Below are 7,702 nucleotides of genomic sequence, written 5' to 3' on the forward strand. Positions count from 1 at the left end.
AGGGGAGCCAGATCCCGCGTCGCCGGCGTCGCCCGTCACCACCCCCCTCGCCGGACGCCTCCTCGCCTCACCCCGAGTCGCCCCGGCGCCCGTCCACGCGTCGCCCTCGATCTGGAGTTGGGACTCCGTCCCGACGCCACCACCGCTTGGAGTCCCCCTCGCCGGAATCACGTCGCCACGCCGGACCGATCCGCCGCCGCCCGGAGCTCCACGCGCCTCCTCCCCGTCGCCCGGTCATCCCCGACTCCTCCTCGACCCCCACTGCCCTGGGCCCTACTCCCCGCAGTGAGCACCGCACCTCCCTCCTCTCTGTCTCCCCCGCCCTACCCCACGCGCGCCCCCGCGAGCATCTGGTCGGCGCCCTCCTCCGCCCCAGCCGGCGCCGGGGACCAGTCGGGCTGCGCGTGCACCGTCGCCATGGTGGCCTCGCCCCACTGCACCGCTCGAAGACACCCGCGCCCTGCCTAGTTCGCCGTGGCCATCGGCCTCCCCCGCTGCTCCCCCTCCCCTGAACCCACGACTGCCTCCCCGTGCCTTGTCCTCCTCGTTACGTGCCACCCTGGGCCCCCTACGCCCTACTGCCGCTTGTGCGGTCGCCGGTGGCGCCCCGCCAGCCTCGACCCGCTCTGCGCCTCGCCGGCGCCCCCCTCGGGCGCCTTGTTGGGGGCCGGCCACCACGCCCGCGCCTGTTACCTGCAGCGCCCGTGCCCGCTAAGGGCCCCTATGGGCCACAGACATGTGGGGCCCGGCCCCCAGAACGTTTAAAAAAAAGAAGAAAAGAAAAAGGAAATAAAATAAAAATGAATTAATAAAATTAATAAATAAATAATCAATTAATTAATTAATTAATTAAGTTAGTTAATCCTGATTAGATTAACCTAATCACTAATTAAATTAACAAATTTGTAATTAAACTAAACAGAGAATGACAGGTGGGTCCCACTAGACCCACACGTCAGGTTGACCAGGTCAATGGTCAACGTTGACTGCTGACATCACTCTGATGTCATGCTGACGTCAGCATTTACTATTCTGGATAATGTTGGATTAAATAATTAATTAAATTCCAGAAATTAATAAAATCTTTAGAAAATCATATCTTTTAATCCGTAACTCGGATTAAAATATTTTCAACATGGAAGTTGCTCAGAACGATGAGACGATTCCGGATACGCAACCCGTTCGTCCGCCACACCCCCCTAACCTATCGAACTCGCAACTTTCCTCCTCCGACTCCTCTACCCGAAAATACGGAACACCGGGAATACTTTCCCGGATGTCTTCCCCCTTCGTCGGTATCACCTCCTACCGCGTTAGGGCACACCTAGCATCGTTACTTGTCATGTCATGCATCGGTATGCATCTGTTTACATGGTATTCATTGTTTCTTCCCCCTCTTCTCTCCGGTAGACTACGAGACCGACGCTGCTGCTGCCCAGTTCGACTACGGAGTTGACGACCCCTCTCTCTTGCCAGAGCAACCAGGCAAGCCCCCCCCTTTGATCACCAGATATCGCCTATTCTACTCTATACTGCTTGCATTAGAGTAGTGTAGCATGTTACTGCTTTCAGTTAATCCTATACTGCTGCATAGCCTGTCCTTGCTACTACTGTTGTTACCTTTACCTGCAATCCTACATGCTTAGTATAGGATGCTAGTATTTTTCATCTGTGGCCCTACATTCTTGTCCGTCTGCTGTGCTATACTATCGGGCCGTGATCACTCGGGAGGTGATCACGGGTTACGTTATACATGATTCATGTGGTGACCAAAGACGGGTCGGCTGGTGGAGCACCCGCGAGTGGATCTTTGTGGCGGAGCGACAGGGCAGGTTGAGACCGCCTAGGAGAGAGGTGGGCCTGGCCCTGTTCGGCGTTCGCGGATACTTAACACGCTTAACGAGATCTTGGTATTTGATCTGAGTTGGCTACGAGCCTATATGCACTAACCAACTACGTGGGAAAGATATGGGCACTCGGCGTCGTGGTATCAGCCGAAGCACTTCGTGACGCCAGCGACGGAGCGGCGCGCGCCGAATTGGACTTGAAGGCCACTAGGCTAGGTCTGCTTTCGGTCGCCCACGCAACGTGCAGGTGTGCTCAGGGCGATGAGCCCAGACCCCTGCGCGCTTAGGTTTAGCCCGGCGTGCTGGCCTCTCTGTTGTGCCTAGGTGGGGCTGCGACGTGTTGATCTTCCGCGGCCGGGCATGACCCAGGAAAGTGTGTCCGGCCAAATGGGATCAAGCGTGTTGGGTAAGTTGGTGCACCCCTGCAGGGAAGTTAATCTATTCGAATAGCCGTGATCTTCGGTAACAGGACGACTTGGAGTTGTACCTTGACCTTATGACAACTAGAATCGGATACTTAATAAAACACACCCTTCCAAGTTCCACAGACAACCCGGTGATCGCTTTTCCACAGGGCGACGAGGGGAGGATCGCCGGGTAGGATTATGCTATGCGATGCTACTGGAGATGCTACTTGGAGATGCTACTTGGAGATGCTACTTGGAGATGCTACTTGGAGATGCTACTTGGAGGACTTCAATCTACTCTCTTCTACATGCTGCAAGACGGAGGCTGCCAGAAGCGTAGTCTTCGACAGGATTAGCTATCCCCCTCTTATTCTGGCATTCTGCAGTTCGGTCCACTGATATGGCCCTTTACACATATACCCATGCATATGTAGTGTAGCTCCTTGCTTGCGAGTACTTTGGATGAGTACTCACGGTTGCTTTTCTCCCTCTTTTCCCCCTTTCCCTTCTACCTGGTTGTCGCAACCAGATGCTGGAGCCCTGGAGCCAGACGCCACCGTCGACGACGACTACTACACTGGAGGTGCCTACTACTACGTGCAGGCTGCTGACGACGACCATGAGTAGTTTAGGAGGATCCCAGGCAGGAGGCCTGTGCCTCTTTCGATCTGTATCCCAGTTTGTGCTAGCCTTCTTAAGGCAAACTTGTTTAACTTATGTCTGTACTCAGATATTGTTGCTTCCGCTGACTCGTCTATGATCGAGCACTTGTATTCGAGCCCTTGAGGCCCCTGGCTTGTATTGATGCTTGTATGACTTATTTAAGTTTTAGAGTTGTGTTGTGATATCTTCCCGTGAGTCCCTGATCTTGATCGTACACATTTGCGTGCGTGATTAGTGTACGATTGAATCGGGGGCGTCACAAGTTGGTATCAGAGCCGACTGCCTGTAGGAATCCCCCTTCCAACTCCTTGGCCGAAGTCGAGTCTAGACTTTACAAAACTTTTACTAACATGGCTGTGCGGCCCATGGGCCCACGTCGCCATTGGGTGGTAATAGGATCTTTTACTCCTCGCCTATACTCTGGGACTCTGAGCTCTCTTCTATTCGGGTTAAATGATTTTGCTAAAAACAAAACTAACTTTAGGTTCTCGATAATACTTGCTCACGGAGAGCCCCTCACTTCAGATGATCGCCTGCTGCACTAGAAGATTCCGAAGTTACTCTACGATGTTCTCTCGAGTCTTTGTGCCATCGCATTTGCGATTTCCTTCCACCGTCAACCCCTATGAAAAACTGCTTATACTTGCCATTCATACAATCATTCCCCGTTGATCTTGTTATTGCAAGATGTCCCGAAATACTCTTTGTTGTTCCGAAAATCCTTTAAGCTTACTGCCTTGCAGTTCTTTACCACATGAATATCCCTATTGAAAATTCCTCGCACTTGTCGAGTATCCGCTCATCCCCAGTTGTTCATGCGTTTCACAAAAGTCTTCAAAATACTATTCGATCTCCCGAAAATCTTATGGAGCCTTTGGCTCTTGAAATTCTTGCTTGCTCGCATTATGGTTAATCCCATTAGTCTCGTAATCTTAATGGCATACCTTGTCATTATCATTTTGAGTCCGTTGATTCAATACGTTGCGAATGCACGCAATCATCAGTTGATCCTTTTAAATTATCTTTCCGGCTCAGACGTCATTTTAAACAAGAGTTGGTTCTCAACCAATCCAAATGCCGTCGATAGTACCCCTAAGGCTATTCAACTTATCCACCCCTGATCAGAACATTGCTTCTGTTCCCTTAATTTGGAAATCATAATTTCTTTGTGTTTGAGCTCTGGATTAGTTAGTTGTTTCTATAATCCAATGCCCTTGCATTGTTACTTCCTCTGATTGTGTGCCGATGCTCACATCAGCTCTGCTATGGATCGACAGATCCTTTAATGTATTTTATCCGACATTGTCCTTCATATTCAATAACCTTGTGAGCCTTCCCTTGGATACATAATGCCTTTGGTAAATTGTATCATCTACCTTCTCAACCTTGCTTTGCTTTCGAGCTTGTGATATTTACTCTTGAAACTTGTGGTATATGTTTCTAAGAAGCCCCATTGGGTTGAACCTATACCTTCCTTAAAAACCGTATGAACCGGAAGGTTTTGACAAGTCAACCCTTCTAGTGTTTAGCAGATAATTTTCTACCATACAGCTTCTTTGAGAACGAGAAGTGAATGGAAGGTTACGCATTATGGAAGTGGGAGTCGACCTTGAACTTTGTGTTCATGCCCATGGACACGATGTAGATCTTATCATTAAAGCTTCTCTTAAATTAATTATTCCCTTGGTATAAGTACATCTTATATCTGGGATTTGGCCTTTTGCAATCGTGGTTCCGACCATGATCTCCTTTAAATACCATTTCTCGTGCAAGTTTAAGCACTTGTCTTCTACAGAGTAATACCCCAGTCCAACCTCTACTTTGATTTGTCGTCGAGTATTACCCCTTGGTATCTCAAGAATATCATGGGGCTGCATAACTTATTATGGGTTCTTCATCAACTATTATTTCTCACAGATTCCAATTTTCTCGGGTTCTGGGTTGTCGTCAATCGAGAACAACGATTCCACATTTTGGTTCGATAACCCTAAGTAATTTTCGTTGCTTATGATTTTATTAATCCTTTAAGTGTTTCCTAGCCTGATCGGCTAAATTTTAAATCGTACTACCTGGTCCTCCTTTTCGGAGCACAATTTTCGATGATGAGCTAAACTTACGTCGATCTTCCTCGTCATATCAGTTCGCCTTGAACAACAAGCTTGTTTTCAAGTTTGTGTCCTACCCATGGTTCCAATAACCTTCCGCCTCATTATTCCTTTGACCTGATGTCATCACTGATTGATTACATCTTCATGAAATCTCTCGACAAATGTGTCGTGATTATCATCAACCTTATGAGCTCTTCCAGGATATCAATTGAGTTCATGATGAGAAATACCATCCTTGCCCCTGATGATTTGTGTTACCTTTGACCACTTATTTGCCTTCCGTTCAACACAAAATTGTTCGTGTTTTGAGTTATACCTTGAGATCCCTACTATCCAGCATTTGTTCTTCCTTACCTTGGAGTATTACCATCTTTTAATATCAAGGATGTGGTGAGGATTGCTCCACCTCTTAAGAAATTCTTGGTATAGTGATACTTCTCACCATCACCATTCTTTCTTGGTCCTTGGTTGATTCCAACTGGGGTACCAACAAGTGAACTATGCTGTTTGTATTCTGTACTTCTAGCAACCCTATTGCTTTGAAGTTAATGGTCAACCGTTCATTCTTAGACTATTGATTATTGAATCACCATTCTGACATTGGTCGTGCAGCCCAACCCATATTTCGGGCGCACCTTTCAACCAATGTTTAATTGTGTATGTTGTCCTCGAGCATGCTTCATTATATCATTTGATCGGACAAATGCTATCTCCTTATCCACATAATTGAGGAGATGCATCTTTTTGGATACCTCGTTGAATTATCGCTGAGTCCGTCAGCCACTTCCTCATCCTCTCCTTGGTTTAATGATGAACTCTGGTTTCGGAACTTGCTTCCATAGTTCATTTCCTGAGAATCTTGAAATGTCTTTTCGTCTATTTGTGTTGCACCTTTTCTTCTCGGACATCCTGAGTCTGAGGTATCATGACACCAACCGGATCTGAGTCTCGGTCAAATATGATGGTTGGGACAACTTTTCAAGAGTTATAACATTGGTCCCTATATGCCCCGGTAAGGTGATGTCATGCCCAGCACACCGGACCAGAGGACCTAGTGTTATAGTTTCCTTTGTAACAAGGTTAATCATTTTTCCATGAGGAAACTGAATGCCTGTTTAATGAGTTTATCCTGATGGATCCTTTGTGTATCCAAAATCCGATTTTTTCTTGAAGACCATGTCAATGCTATCTCGAAGCATGTCATTGGTACTCCGATTTTCAACAAGAACATTTAAAGCCCAATGCTAAATGCTTCTTGATCAATTATCCAAACACCATTGTATGGGTAATGTCATGAAAATTTCTCTTCCCTTTCCTAAAGGGGTTTTCTACGTTATATCCCGTCATGAATATCATGCGTTGCTTGCCCTTGGGAAGGATATACCCCCTGATATATGTGTTTAAACACATTTTCCTTTTCATTGTTCTGTTTAATCTGATAATCTTATTTTCCTTTCCATTGGTTGGTTTAACCTTTCTTGAGGTCTATATAATCTAAGCAGTATTATTCTCTTGCTTATGTAAACACCTCGGTGTACAACTCTGTCAGTAAGACCCTGTTACTATTGTTGATGACATTTCAGTAACCACCGATGGACGAGAACTTTGCCTATTGGTCCGCCTCGTTTCAACGAGCAGGAAAATGGTTCTCCTTGTCCCTCGCCTTGGTACCGATGTAGTTGCTGACATATAACTGACAGGCTAACCTCTGACATGCCTTACTTGCATGATCGTGCAAGACATCACCGCCTTCCTACTTTTAACCCACATGGTGGGCCCATAACCCACAGTTCCACAGGATCGAAACCTGACTCTCCTGTACAACCTGATGTCAAAGTTATTCCTCGTGCTTGACTTTGTATGTAATTCATGGGCCACTTGCCTGTTGATCTATTCTGGTATCGGACACAATACTTATTCCCGTTGCTCTGAACCCCTTTCGCACTCTGCTTCAGGCAATGAATGATTGCCTATCCGCTTGAAACTTCTTATTATACCGTCTTACTTTGCTCTCGATGTGTGTCATTCGTTCAACTCGAGAGATACTCATATGTTCATTCTTGGGATACCCCCAGATGAATTTCCCTTATAACATCCTATCATTGTAGAGCTGCCCCATACCTATTTGTAAGTACGATGGAGTTCCCCGAAGAAAGGACGACAACTTCATCATGATGCTTTGGAATAAAGAATTGAAGACATCAACGAAAGGGATTAACTTCTTCGAGAAGATCCATTAGAATAACCAGAACTTTCCCCCTTACTCCCCTCTTAAATCTCAGGACGAGATTTCTTGTAGTGGAGGAGAATTGTGACGCCCGGATAAGCAAGCTACAGTAACCTCTGCTAATGACGCCATGTCACCTCCGTTACTGTCGCTAATCTCGCGTTAGTTCAAAACGATTCGAATTTAAATTTGAATTTTTGGCAAACAAACAAAGTTTTCAAACTTTAAAACAAAATGTTCGGACCGTGTCAAATGATGCATAGATAATTATGGTGAAGTAAACACATTTTTAGAAAATGCATAAATATTTTAAATTGAATAAAACAGAAAGGAAAATAAATAAAAAGAAACAGATGAAAGGAAAACAAAACAAAACAAAAACAACAGACCCCCCCCCCCCGCTGGGCCAAGTGGCCCAGCTGGCCTCCTCCGCCCGAATGGGCCGGCCCA

This window comes from Triticum dicoccoides, chromosome 1A (assembly GCF_002162155.2).
Source record: "Triticum dicoccoides isolate Atlit2015 ecotype Zavitan chromosome 1A, WEW_v2.0, whole genome shotgun sequence".
NCBI classification, from domain to species: Eukaryota; Viridiplantae; Streptophyta; class Magnoliopsida; order Poales; family Poaceae; genus Triticum; species Triticum dicoccoides.